At 39.2% G+C, this 15,086-nt stretch overlaps 1 protein-coding gene across 1 annotated transcript in view; it reads left to right on the forward strand.

Moving 5' to 3' along the window:
* Positions 1-15,086, forward strand: part of TRPS1 (transcriptional repressor GATA binding 1) — a 207,235-nt gene that overhangs the window by 22,769 nt on the left and 169,380 nt on the right.

Below are 15,086 nucleotides of genomic sequence, written 5' to 3' on the forward strand. Positions count from 1 at the left end.
CCAGGGGGGATTGAGTCCAGGGATTGGAGTTCTTAATATCTTGAGCAGAGGCTGTGGAAATTAGGATGTACGTTTATATTAATTAATTACAGAGAATTAAAAAATAAGATCAAATCTGGAAGACCTCTTATAATTAATAATGACTTTGCTGGAATAGTATCTACCTCTGACTTCTCCAGTGGCTCTTGTGATAAAGGCCAAAGATACTGTGGGGCTGAGTGTGCAATGCTTTGTGCTTAGTCTACTCACAGGGTATAGAACAGTGCCAGATGAAGATCCTGGACTATGAAGAACAAGTATTCAGCTGAGAACTATTAACAAAAAACAAAAAAAAAAAGACAAAACCCAACACAAACCAAAGTTGTCACAGCTGTGTCCTTTTAAGGTCAACACCAAAAAGACTTTTGTCAAGTTGACAGAGGGAGATGACTTACTGATGTAACCCAAGGCAAAAGAGATAAGCAATAAAAATAGTGTTACATTTCTGTTTGATGGAGTGACTTCTCCTGACAGCTACAGAGAGAACTGAGCAGAGAAATGCACCAAGTTAGTTACTGTGACAGTGAAGCTGATAAATCACGTAGAAATTTGATTGTGCCAATTCCGCTGGGTTTTAGAGCCTGAAATTTGCTATACTTAATAAGGGTTTACATAAAGTCATCAAAATATACCAAACCCTAGTTTCACTGAAATAAAACTCCTTTCTACTGGTAAAAAGGTAAATATAAATCTATAGTTTATTTCTAATAGTGTTCTTCTTTAGTGTTCATATCTGGACATAAGGAAACAAAAAATTGATTTAGAGTTTGAGCATTCAAACAGTTTTTTTATTTGGTAGAAAAATATGCCAAAGATAGGATTCTTGCTTAGCAAAGGAGGTTCCTGGGTAGAGGAGGAATTTACCTCTTTGCATGGTCCGGTTCATCACCCTTCCATCTGTTTTCTGTATGGTATGGCTGGTTTTTAGTGCATTTTAAACATGTTTATAGTCAGTGTGAACTAATAACTGCTTTTCTAATGTGAATTCCTGTGTAACACAGCGCACCAAATTCTAGACAGGGCAGAGCTTCTGCTGTGTAATATAAAATCTGAGTATCATTAGTGTAGCTGACAGAAGTATAATTTCAAAGCATTTTAATGACAAGGAGGGCATTATAATCCTCCTCTGCATGTTACTTAATGAATCAGTTTGCTTGCAATAATGAATTTACTTTTATGAAGACAGCACTTCTATTTTCTGCCAGATAAAGATTATTTTCTCCTGAAATCTTCTTTTCCCCCCTCTCTCTCTTCTTTAAAAAAAGACATTTTAATAATTCCTTCCTTTAAGGCCTGGCCTGTTTTTGTTCCCCTGCTCTGTCAGGGGTGGCTTTGTGTTCCCTGTGTGCTGGCAAGGTGGGCTGCAGGTGTGCAGAAGCCATCAGCCAGGCCAGGAGTGTGGCCCCTGCCCCAGGACCTGCAGTGTGGTCACCCGCCCTGTCATCCTGCTGGGTGAGGAGTAAGTAGTGCTTTGGTTTGGAGGCTTTGGAGGTGTGTGTGACCCTTTCCTGGCTGGTTCCTAATGCTGGTTCCAGTGCTGGTTGAGTTTGCAGAGGCAGAGAAGGAGATGGGAGCTGGGCTGTCCAGAGGAGAAGTGAGCTTCTTTAGTCTGAGCTGCCTCTGAAAGGCTCAGTGTGACAGTCCCCTGCCAGCCCTGGGCATTGTTGGCCAGTGTGGGTGCAGGGAGAGGGCAGAGCCTGGGCCCACAGACCGTGGTGAAGGGCTGGGCACTGTCCCTTCAGGTCCTGTAGGGCTTAAGCCCATCATAAAATGGCACATTTGGAGTCTGGATCGTGGATCTGCCCGTGGCACCCTCTCCTTGACTTGGTGACAGCTCTGCTCCTGATGAGAAATGTAACCAAGTTTTCCTTTTAACTTTGTTAGGGTTACCCTCTCCTCTGTGTGCTTAGTGGTGGAAATCTCAAGTCTTTTTTGTTTTGTCACAAGCAGAAGCAAAAATGTCACTACAATTAAAGGGGAAAAAGACCTTCGTGTTATGTCAGGTAAAAACAAAATGCTGGAAAGAACTGCCAAATGGAGGATTTTCCAAGAGCCCTGGTTCTAGCAGACAGTGTGTACCATAAATAAATAAGTAAATACATACATACATGTTTAAATGCATTTCAGTGCAGTAGAAAGAAAAAAAAAAGCAATAGTAATGTATTGTGCTAGTGTGGAAGAATAAGTAACTTGAAACAAATGACCTGGTGTTTATGCAGCCAAACCAAAATAATATCTGAAGGTTGGTCAGGCCCAAATGAACCCCATAAAAAGCTTTTTAGGAATTCTAAGAGTTGCATTGGTCAGTTTGACCACATCAGGCTTCTCTGTGTAGCCATGTCTGTTTTGGAATTGTGGATTATGTGAGAACAGGGGTGTTGCAACAATCTAGAGAGATGTGGTAGCTTCAAGAAGGAGCAGGGAGACAGGTAGTATTCTTTCCCCATTGAATTGGAGCAAAAGATTTATTTTCTTTAGTAGAGAGAGCAGCAGGTATTACCCATTACCTGCTTAGTTCCATCCAAAGACATTAAATTCATTTGAAAAATGTAACATGCAGAATTTTAATGTTTTGTGTTTAAAAAAAAAAAAAAAATAACAACCCCCCCCCCCCAAAAAAAACAAACTTTTTTTTGATGACCAGCAAGGTGTAGTCTCAAAATGCCTGAACTTGATCTTTCAGTCTCTGTCAGATCTCTACAGACTGTCTGTAGACTGCTGTCCTACTCAGACTTAGGCACAATTTAGCCTTAAAAATATAAAATATAAAAATAACTTTACCCATAGTTTTTCCCCCACTTTTAAATGTTGCTCTGTTAGATTCTTCTGGCCAAAGCAGTGTTTGCAACTCAGGGTATGTCTTTTGTGAAACCTATGTAGAGGGCTTGAGATTTGCTTTCTCACTGCATTTTTAATTACTAAACTGCCTTCAAGATACAAAAAGAATGTGCAATGCCTGCTTGAAATATGGCAGAGTCAGGCATACAAGTAACTGGTAAGACAGTAGATAGAAAGGATGGCTTTTTTCACAAAAAAGTGAAAAGTTACAGTTAATTCCTGCTGCCCAAGTAAGTAACACATAACTTGTATTTAGTTTGAATGCAGGAGATAGTGTGTTTCTAAAGCTGTTGGCCTTAAAGAGAATTCAGAAGGTCACTATGAAAATAAAAATATTTCAACAAAAATGATAGGGACAAAAAGTAACTTTCACCACAACTGATCTTGAGGAAACAGTGCCCTTGGCATGTATTTTCTTAAGGAATAGTGGTAGGGCTGTGCATAGCCTGAAATACGGATTTGTGTATGTTGTCCTAAAGTTCTGTGGGAATTGTGAGCAATGAGTAGCTCTTTGAACATCAACCACAGTATGTAATCCTTTTTATGAAGTGACCCACCTTTATCCTAAAATTAGGTAGAGTTTTTTTGCCTTGACAGCGTCTGGTGGAAGGATGTTTCATAGCCTCACTGCTTTGTCAGTTAAAACCCTTCCTTCTCATTTTCAGCCCAAAGTTAATCATGGCTAGTCTATTTGTTCTTATGCCAACTGGATCCGAAGCTTTTCCCTCCCTAATGTTTACCTGCTGCTAGCAATTGTGTTTCTAGTCTAAATGAACTGCACTTCAGATGTTCTTAAAGAGAAGAGCCACATCTTCCATATCTTCATTAATTTTCGTTAAAAATAATCTTGAATATTTTTAAATGGTTTTCTTAATGCAGTATCATCTGTGACTTCATTACTTACCTGTTTATGCTCAAATTTTTGCGTGAGACATAAAGTATGATTTGGACTGGTTTATATTTGTTGTCTACTATTGTGTTGTTTTCTTTATTTTTTTCTTCAACCACTGTTAATAAAGTGTGAGGGGTTGTTATTTCACAGAGCTTGCACTCTTCCCTACTAGTTTTCATTTCCTCTTTCAATACAATTTTCAGTAGTTTTCTGTATATCTCTGTACTTCTCTAGATTGAAGATACCATAAAACTTTTGTTATTGTTCAGTTTCCTTAGTATTTTCTGTATAAACACTCGAGTATTTGTCTTGTTAGCTCATCTGTGATGCAGCTGTTTGAAATGAGACTTTTGGATCCTGATGGACTAGTTCAAATTGAAAGAAGTGACTTGAGAATATCGTAGAAGAGTTTCAGTCTTTGCTTTGTCATTTGGCCTCAAGGCTGGGCTCACTTCTTGATGAGTGTTACAAAAACAGTGTAAACATAGCTGTGATATGGCTTTTGTGGAGTGGGAGTGATTAGTGTATAATGTTGATTTTCTATGGACACAAAGGAAATTATGAGGCCATGTTTGCTTGCCTAACCATAGGTCTGCCTCTTCTATTTTAATCTTCTGCTATTCTACTTTAGGAAAAAGAAAATAGTAATGAAAAAATGTCTTTATAAACTAGAGCAAAAAGTGTTTTCCTCAGTATTGATGAAAGGTGGAGTGCTTGTAGGAAGCATAAGCCAGTGCTGGGCAGTTGTTGATTGTCTCCTGCAGACCAGACTCTGCAATTCTCATCTGCTGGATGGCGCATGTTGCGTTTTGTCTGTTCGCCTGAGTGTCACTGATGGAGTCCAAAACGCTTGGGAGGATGGTGCCAAACCAGATTTTCTGACGCGTAGTCAGGATGTTGCCAGGGTGAGCAATTGGAGCTGGGAGCTGCAGAAGAGTATCCCGCAGTTGGGATGCACCCACGATCTGATGTTGGATTTTTCTCGTGTAGCAAAGCAAATACAGTGCCAGGCTGTCTGCTTCAGAAATGCTGAGTGTTGCCACAGTATCTTATGCTGATACACTCTTGTTGATGAATCTTTTGAGTATTTGAGAATTCATTTTCTATCAGTGAATTGTAATAATTTTCTTACTTTAACCTTTGTATATTTATAATTACAGGAAGCAGTTTAACTGGCAGTGAGATGTTCCTGATGCTTTTATGTGGCTTCACTCTTTCCAGCTTGCACAGCATTGCTGTGGCAGTGTGAGCTTGCACATGGTCTTCCTTTTGCCCATCTTGTTGCCTAAACCATTGACACTTCCTCACTTTTTGAAACTCTGTTACAGTGGTGACATACCAGTTCCAGTACAGCCTAAGATGTATTTCATTTTTGTTGGGTTCAGAGATCAAATTTTCTTGTGATGTTGTGAATTCAGAGCAAAATTCAGGGATCTGCAGAAGATGATAAGCAGCTGGTTACTTGTATAAAGAACATAGGTTAACTTCAAGGGCCTGTGTGTACAATTCAATGTGCCACGGAAACAAAAATCCCTGACTTTATGCAGTTGAAATAAAACTCCTTCTGTAGTTAAAATAAAAGGTGGCATCTTTTCTGTTTTGGTGGATCTTTTATAGTGAATGAAGTCAACAGTTACAATGATATTCCTGTGTTCCTATTGTTTCTATTACCCACGTATGTCTTTAAAGAAAACAAAAAAAAGAAAAAAGGACATTTCTTTAAATCTGAACAAATTTTAACTCTACCTGTGATGAGTGAAGCATGGGGTCTTTATTCCACTACCTCCAGTAGCCTTGCCATTTCTCGATTTATGTGATGTTTCTGTTGCTGATTTTAATATTTTCATGTAATTTCTAATGTCCAGTCTCTCATGAATTCTAATTTTTTCCAAATTTTACGTCTCATTCTTTTTGTGTATTTCCAGTGATTTACAGTCATGATTCAAATTGAAACATAATGAGACAGTAGGCATTGATATGTCAAGCTGTTAGAAAGACGCAAGGGAGATGGTAATTTTCAGTAATTTTAGAGTCTAATCAAGTGTGTGTGTATGCTGCCCAGATTACAGTGTACTCATGAATTACTCAAGTCTCCTTCAGCTCAGAGGCCAGTAGAGTTCTACGTAGGTAAAGTTCAGCTTGGGCTTAAGGAGCCACGTTTGTTCTTGTGTGGTTTGCAGCTCCAGGCCCCCAGTGTTTCCCACATCTGGCTCAGAAGTGAGAAGCAGCAGGTCAGTGCCTACTCGGTGTTTCAGGCGGCAGAGCACGGGCAGACAGAGCTGCAGCCCCGCTGGTGGTGCGGGAGCGTGTTCTGCCACCTCCGAGCCTAACCTTTAATTATCCTGGATGCCGTGAGTGTAACACTGACTTGTTTGTGAGCTGACCTGGGACAAGCGTGCCATCTTGTGAGCAGGCACATGGGAGCGACGTGGAGGTTCTGCTGTGGGCGAATGAAGCGTGAGGGCAATGGGCAGTGTTGGGTATTTTTGTTTCACACTCAAAGGAGATCCAGAGCTTCAACAGTGTAATAGGACTGGAAATCAAATTGCTTCTTTAGATCTGGGAGTCATAAAGAGTAATTATTTTTCTATTAATCGGCCAAGGGCTATCAAGATGATACGGGATTCAGTGATAACAAGGTCATTTTTTTAAAGGAGAGACTTGAGTCTATGTTTGGTTTAATCGGTAGATTTTGATGCTGGAGAAGACCCAAGTACCATGTACTTCACAAATACATTGGTTTACTGCAGTCTCTGTTCTTTAGGTCATATATGCATATATATGCTCATCTTGTTATGTACAGGCATTGGTTGTTACAAATGTCTTATGACGTTAAGGCTTTTATCTGTGATCTTGGGCTGTTCTCATTACTCACTAGAAGAGAAGCCAAGGCCAATTTATGAAGATAATTTATAATTTCTCTCATGTATTCTTATTCTTTCAATACATACTGCTTAACAAAAGAATTGTTTAAGAGATGCTTAAATTTAATTGGCTCTGATTTCATCTCTGTCTTCTTCAAAGGAAGGCATCTTTGCTGTATAAATCCGGTTGTACCAGATTTCAGGGGGTAAGAAATTTATAGCTAATACTAATCCTGAAAAAATTACTACATCTACTGTGATACACTCTCTACAGTATTGTCACAGTTTTTGGGTCCTCTATCAGTTAATCAAGTTATTTTAGAAGTTGGATTCTGTCCTAACTGTTAATGGTACAGAGATCACTTTTGCAGCCTTATGTCTTGCTGTTTATCAGATGAAACTGTTACAGGAGTAATTATTTACTCTTGACTAGTCCCGTTTTGGGAAGAATATGCGTGCTGATATGTGGATGAAACATTTATCTCTTGAATTGTTTGAAAAAGCGGTTTTGGATGTTCTGCAGCTATTCCTAGACTGGAAAATTAGAAGCAGCCCTAGCATGGATTGATTGTCATGGGGAGAGCAAACAGCAACAGATTATTGATGGGCAGCAGCTAGATGAGCAGAATGACATGATCTGTACTCAGCCAACTGGCTCACATTTGGCAGTCCTTTTATTCAGTTGTGGTTATCTCACCCCATCCCTGTTGGACTCTCAGCTTCTCCACCTAATTGGCTGTGTTAATTGGTAGCCCACACCTTCAGATCTCAGGTACATCCCAAATTCCTTTGCACAAGTTGCAACATTACTTCAAAGAAGGTGCTGTTGTAGCCTCTGCAAGTAGTTTTGGGACTTTTTTTAGACTCTAAAATGCCAGTGAACCCAGAAGTTGCTTTCATAGTTGCTTTCTTTGTAAGTGAAAACAGGGCAAAAGCTTTCACTTTTTGTGGGATATATCCCAATGCAACAAATCAGCTCAACATCATTCCTCGATATTTCTTAAAACTAGTGAGGTACCGAATTGGAAAGTGAGGTGGCATGAAGGCAGCTCTGAGGAGGAACACAGGAGCAATGTGGTAAGACTTGTTTGCGAACAGGGGATTTTTGAGAATGAAATACGAGCATAATCTGTGGTTGTATACCTCTCTGTAACCTTTAGAGAGGTAGTTATATATTTATATATATATATATATATATATTAAGGAACATTTAGATGCATTATTGCTGGAAAAGAAGTATAGTGCCCAACTTTTTTTCAAAGTATATATTCAATAGGAATAAAACAACTGTTCACTTCTGTTCGTCTCTGCAGACTGAAGATTTCTACTCTCATTGGTAGTTTTAGTTTCTGTCTATAAGTTGCTGCCACCTATGTTGTACTTGAGTTTCTGAAATTACATATTTACCTCTCAGGGAAGAAAAATTAAATCTTTTTTTGTATGTGTTTTATGATCCTGGCAGATTACTGATGTTTAAATTAAATTCCTGATGTCTGTATGGTCCAGGCTAATGTGAGGGCTTTTGGCACCACCCCTTTGTGCAGTAAAGAATCAAAGCCAGTAGCGTAAGAAATCTTCTATCAAAAGCTGAAAGCTAGATTCATAAAATCACTTATGCAGGCATTATGAGATTTTCCCATGGAAAGTTTATGTGGGAGTTTGGGAAAAACTGATTCAAGAACAGCATTATTTGCACTATATATATTCATCCAGGAGTCAGCAGGCTGGTGCTGGCATCCCTTGCCAGTTTTAAAGGGTTGCCAGCAGTCATGAAGCTGCTGCAAAGCCACATCAGCAGAGTATCAAGGAGTCTTCTTATTCTGCACCCTCCTTCCCCCTTTTCCGACCAGAACTGAAATGGGTAAAACAGAAATCATACTCCTCAGTGAATGCGTGTACTCAATTCTTACAGCTATCCTAAAAGTGCTTCTGTTCTAAAGCTGTTTCATAACAAATTATTAAAGTGGAAGTGCTGTAAAACTAGCTTTCTCATCAGTATTTCACTTCATTTCTCAGCTTCAAAAGAAAAATAAGAGGTAAAAGGGGCAAATAATAGACAAACCACTCAGAGTGAATCCATTTGCATTCACTTTAGTCTTTTTTTTTTTTTTATTTAATGTATTTTAGTTTGAGTTTTTAAAGAAAGTGGCTCTGTTTCTCACTCTGCATGAGGACCATATGATATGTGCTGCAAGAGTCTTTCCTTGTTAATAGGGATGATTGGGAAGGCAAGGTAATTCACCACTGCTTTGGCTGGAGCTAATATTGGCCTCCAACATCAGTTCTATAATTTCTGACAAATGGCCAAGATTTCTTGAATAGGCACAGCTTTCTGTTTTGTGTAGGGAACACACAATCCACTCTTTTGTTGTGGTTGCCACTGCTGTTGTTTCTCCCCTATTCACAATGGAGAGTGGGGTTATTTGTGCTGAGTGGAAAAACAGTGCCAAAGTTCTGACTTGCTTATGTTTAATGTGATTTTAATTTTAGTGATAGCCATAAATAGTAAAAGAGATTTTGTAATGGATCCCCTGTATTCTGATCTCTAAGTCAAGAGAGTATATTGGTGATGAAAGTTTTATCTGTCACAGGCATGTCAAGATGAACGATCACTGAATGATTCAACCCAAATGTATAGGAAATGTTTATATAGAGATTGCCAAACAATTTCCATTGCTTTGCTTTTTATCTAAATTCTTGAATAAATTGCTAAATAAAATAGTCTGTGTTTGGAATGTATGGCTGTGGGATATGTGGAAACTCACAGCATGTGGGGGGAAAAAAGTTAAAATAGGGAAATATAATAGTTTTGTAAACTTTATGTGAATATAGGTGCATCATATATAGACTCAAAGTTCAGTTTGCTGATCAAAGCATCCAAATAACTTTGGGTTTAATAATGTCGGCAATGAATGCTAATATATGGAAATTGAAAAGCATGGAGCAACAATAGCTAGCCACGCTTACCAGTATTACCCTGCAGCAGGTAGATTTACATTTTTTTGTTTTGTTTTGCAATCACATTTTGGAAAATGTGTGTTCTTTTTCCCTTCTTCCATACTTCTGAATGTGGGTTCTCCTGAACAAGCTTAGACAAGATTCAAGCTAAACAATAGGGCAACATCAGAACCTTTGAAGGCTCAGTTTGGATAGGTACCCAAAGCCTGAGTCTACTTTGATGTATGTGGGCTCAACTCCGGTTGCCCTTGGTTGCCCTTTCTTACCTATGTAACTTGTGTCTGGAAACCCTTGCCAAATTTTTTTTAAGAAGAAAAAAAAATTAAGGACATTTTTGCCAACTCATGTTCGTCTTGGTTCTGGTCTGGCTGGTCTGGTCTAGAGTAATGCCCTCTCTGGGGATGATTTAATATTACTGTTTTAGATCTAGGTTGTAGACTTTTGCCTAGTTCCCAGTTTCTGAAATTTCTACCCCCTTTCAAATGGGAGGATTTTGCCTCTAGTTGGAAACAAAATTATTTGAACTTTTCTGGAATGCTAGCCAAAACCATCCTCTATCTCCCTTGCATCTTTTCCTCATCTCCCAAGTAATTTATGGTTCCATTTGACTGAGGTTTTGGGCGAGGGAACTCTGATGCCTTTTTCTTGTATCACAGACCTTGCCTGGCAGAAAGGGACAGCACATCTCAGACTTGCTTCTCTAGGAGCCAGTGGGGCTTTTGCCATTACCTTCAAGGGAAAAGGATCAGTCCATTGTATCCTTAATGCAAAAGAACAAATGAGTCATTTCTTGTACCCTTACCTGATTGCTCTTGCCTAGGAGCCAGGAGGTCACCTTCTTTCCTCACTCTTCATCTCAAGGTAGCAGCACTGTGCTTGCCTCTGCCAGTACACTCAGATTCAGTTCTGAGTCATTTGCAAACCCTAAACTCCTATTGTCTTCAAAGGACATTTGGATTAGAGAGAACACTGAGTTTACTCAGGCTGAAAAGAAATTGAAACATATGAGATTGCCACACCTACTAGAAGAGTTTAGCAAGACAGTGGTTGTTTGCCCTAAAGGATGAACTGTGGGGATATGATATATGTGCCCACAGCCCAAGGGGTCTTTGATTCTTGCTAGTACAAGATTGTGGGAGACCTCTACTCCACTGGCAAAAAGCAAACTCAAAACACTTAAAATATTTCCTTTAATTTATTTTATTTTATTTTATTTTATTTTATTTTATTTTATTTTATTTTATTTTATTTTATTTTTTTTTATTTTATTTTATTTTATTTTATTTTATTTTATTTTATTTTATTTTATTATTTTAATTTTTATTTTCAGATTTAGATTGTAGAGTAGCTACAAGAAATCACTGACACCAGGATCGTTGTAATGTTGACATAGATACTGGCCACTTTCATTGGATGTGGGGATATTTAAGACTTCTTTAAAAACAAATTGTAAAATGTTGAGAGATAATTCAGGCCTACAGACCCTCTTACTTTCCAGAAACTAAGCCACTGTTTTAAGCACTGAGGATTAGGAGCAATTTATTTTTCATGGAAATAGGTGATTCTGTCCAAAGGCAGTAGAACCTTCTTTGAAGGATCTGGTATCTCCAAAAGAGAACACCAGACTAAGCGGATCTCTGGTTTCATCTAATCAGGAATGATCTGCATCCTGTAAAGTGTAACGACAGATAATTATTAGAATAACCAGAAGATTCGGAGAGGATGGCAGGCAGGGCTCTCATAGGAGGTGTCAGTCCTGGCAGAAGTCAATTACTTTATTGCAGTAAGCAACTCAGGCTGGGTTCTCTCCCTGGTGCAATAACAGTAGGTTGGGGAGCATGCAAACCAGCATCAATACATAAAAATTAAACTACTTTTAATACACAAAGCTGAGTTTAGATAAATGCAGAGCAGAGAAGCAAAGGCATAATATTCTCTGAAAGTGCGGCCTTTTAATGCTGTTTTGGAGACTAATTTGCATACAAATAAAATGTCAGCTTATCCCATAACTGTCATGATGAATTGGAGCACTTAGATTTTTGCATGAGATGCTCCTTCTGTACCTTATTAAATTATGGGATCTTGGCCTTTTGCCAAGTGCTAGGGTGATGCTTTCTTCACTGCAATACGTACAGGAGAGGGATATGGACCTGGACATCTAGAGAACCCAGGTTCTTCTAGCCAAGAGCTCTGCCTGCACATCACCTTGAACACTTTGAATTTTTCATTTCTCTGTAGATAATTTTATTTATGCATAAAATGGCAGTGATGTTAGTTTTCCCGTTTTACAAGCTTTGTTGGGTTTTAATTAGTTGTCACGTGTACAGAGTGCTTTTAGGTACTTGATTGGGAGCGAGGGCAAAGGGAATCTTGCCTTGTTGGGCTCTCCCATCCTGGATGGATGGCAGTGGAGGACAGGTAAGTAAGAAAGCAGGCCAGTAAGAAATGCAGAGCAGCAACCTGCTGTACTCAGGAACTTGTAAATAAAAGCAGTTTTAGACTTCTTCATTTTGGTTGCAGGGTAGCATAAAATTCTCCTTCATGCCACCTCTTTAGACACATCACCTTTTGACTTCAGTTTCTCCTGAAAGTGTCTGTGTGATTATCCCAAGAGTGAGCTTAAAATGAAATAAGTGCCTGGAAGTGGGCTTAAACAATCTATTTTGAAATGCCACTCCTAAAATCTCTTGAAATGGCCAAGTGTCTGCTATATACCCATAGAAAAGGTTAGATTTATTCCAGTGGCTAGAGTGACTACTGATCTGTGCTGTGCTGTGAAGCATAAGGCAATAGAAAAGATCATTGTGAATTAATTCAATGCGAATTAATAAGAGATTTATCTGATAAGAGTTGTTTGAAGGTGATGGCACTTTGTAGCTGAACAGGATTTAAGATGTCCAAAAGTGCACCTTTAGAGATTTGAGAACGATCGATGTTGGGAAAGTAAATGTAAATGGGAAGGAGCAAGCTTGAACAGACCACAGCTCTTTTCACTTGTCTCTTTGTTGTAGACTTTGTGGGGAAAAAAATTGCAAACAGCCCTTGGCAAATTGGTGATCAGGGGCTAAAGTGAAGAGCCTGAAAATGCAAAAGGGTAGGAGAGGAGGAGAAAAAACGACAGTGTTTTGCTATAATGCTGTTCTACTAATAGAACATTTAAGGCATGGTTTTCTCCTTGCTTTTTTTAGATTGATGAAGCTATCATAATTTCAGTGGAGCATGTGAAGTGTAAAATATCAAAAAGATGCATTTTGTCCAATTACAATGTCTGATCCTCTCTAATTTTACTGATAGCATGGAATCACGTTCTACCTTAGCAATTTCAGGCAGAAGAGTAGACATGCAGTTTGAGGGCCTTGCAGAAGAACATGTATAGATTAAAATCTCCTTTGGAATAAACTTGTCAGTTGCTTAGAGCTGTGACATCTTCTGAAGACGCTTGTGCCAAAGCAGAAAGGAGGTGATCTTGTTGAAGAGGCAGTTGTCATTAAGCTTCTTCATCCCTCCCATGGTTTAGGGCTTGACACTTGGGTTCCTTGCAAAAGGGGTTGTTCTTTCCTTCCCTTCTCAGCTGAGAGAAGTTATGAAGGGCCATGTGTTGGTAGTTTGCTGGCAGGCTTGCTCTGAGAACCATGAGCAGAAGTGGGAGAGGCATCGTGTGTGACTGCCTCCTGTGCGTGTCCCAGCCTGAGATGGCGGGGATGTGAAGCTGTGCGTGTCTCCTTTCTGTCGGTTCATTGTGCAAGTGTCCATAAGGAAGGCAGAAGGGCAGCAGCTTTGGCCAGTCCTCTACCACTGTGTCTGAGTCTGGGGTAGTTTGCATCTAAAGTAATCTAATTTTCGGCAAGGGCAGCAATTTCACCTGGAGTTTCCAGTGTTATTTACAGATTTTTTTTTTTTTCTTTTCTTTTTAACGCCTAAATTAGAAAACATGGCAGGTCTTTGAATTGTGGGCTGTACTAATGAGGTTGTTAACTTTCTGGTTGTGCTGGGCACAGGTCTGGGCCAGCCCGGCGGGACAGGCTGCCGAGCAGGGCTGGGTGCTGGTGGCTCCCAGGGGACGGAGCCGCCGCGACGCTTTCCCAGAAAAGAGCTCCCGGTCTCAGGGCAGGAGCGCTCTGCCTTCGGAGCCCGTGTGCCTTGCAGCTGCTCCATTGCTGTACGGAGAGCAGGGAGGAGGCTCCGGATTGATTGGGACTTTATGTGCTCGATGGAAGCCGGCGCTTTGAACACTTAGGGGTTTTTATATGAAGAACAGCAGACAGTCTTTGTAGTCTATTTATGTGTAATAAACTGGGTTTTGTTTTGTGTCTTGTGTTTTGTTTTTTTCTGTTTTTTTTTTTTTTTCTTTTGTGAAAGAAAAAGAAGTCTAAAAAGGAAAGAAATGAAAACCACAGCATTATTTTCCCATGCAGCTATAGCAAGTATCCTGCGATCTCACATGATCGGCTGTCCTGCTGGAGTGGAGTGTGGGAAGGTGTCAAAATATGTCTCTCAATTTTTTTTTTTTCTTAAAAGGGAAAACCAGATGAATGCCAAAAGCCCTGTTCTCTTCTCTAGCCCTGCAGTAACAAACTACATGAGTATATGCTATTAAGATGATAAAGATTAAATTTCTAGTTAGTAACGTTCTATCACAACAGCAAAGGGGGAAAAAATCTTGAAAAAATTATGAAAATTAGTCTGATGGTCTCCTTTTAATAATAAGATCACTCCCAACCCCAACAGACAGTGTAGGCTGGAATTCCACAGGGCTTTTTTGTGGTCCTAATGATTTTAATAATACTTTGTGCTATGTAGCACCTTTCATTAGAGGATCACAAAGTGCTTTACAGTCACTAATTAATTAAGCCTCACAACACTCCTGTGAGATAGGTAAGTATTACACATATATTAAGCTGAGACACTGAGAGTTAATGATTTTTTGCTGCATTATTCTGGGAAAATGATTGATGTTCAAGCGCCGTATGTGCATTATATGTCTTTGTGTGGGTGTGTAATATATATGAGTGTAAAAGTATTAATTTTACTATCCCTTAACAAAGATGTCCTACTTGAGCCTGTTGAATATAAATGTGTATTTTCATTTAACTTTTTGTTGCTGCAGCGTATTAACTGATAATATCACAGTCTTCATATACCCTTGACTCAGTTTGCTCTTCGTCTGCTTGTGCATCTACTTGTACAAAGATTAGTCAGTGGCATTTCATAAAATTCAAACGTATTTCTAGATGGATTATTCTGTTAAAAAGAGCATATGACTAAGATCCGACCTAAACCTGCAGCACAAGCACCAGGCAACAGCCATTCTGTTGCAATAGGCTTTGATGACAAGCCATCACATTCAGTAAAAGTAATGAGCAACAACAGTGACCCGCTGGGGAGCTGGTGATCAGCAGGTAATTAGCCATTATCTTCACCACTCTTAAGAAACTATTGATTACCAGAATTTGTTTATTTATTTATTTATTTATTTATTTATTTATTTATTTATA

Source organism: Oenanthe melanoleuca, chromosome 2 (genome assembly GCF_029582105.1).
Source record: "Oenanthe melanoleuca isolate GR-GAL-2019-014 chromosome 2, OMel1.0, whole genome shotgun sequence".
Lineage (NCBI taxonomy): Eukaryota > Metazoa > Chordata > Aves > Passeriformes > Muscicapidae > Oenanthe > Oenanthe melanoleuca.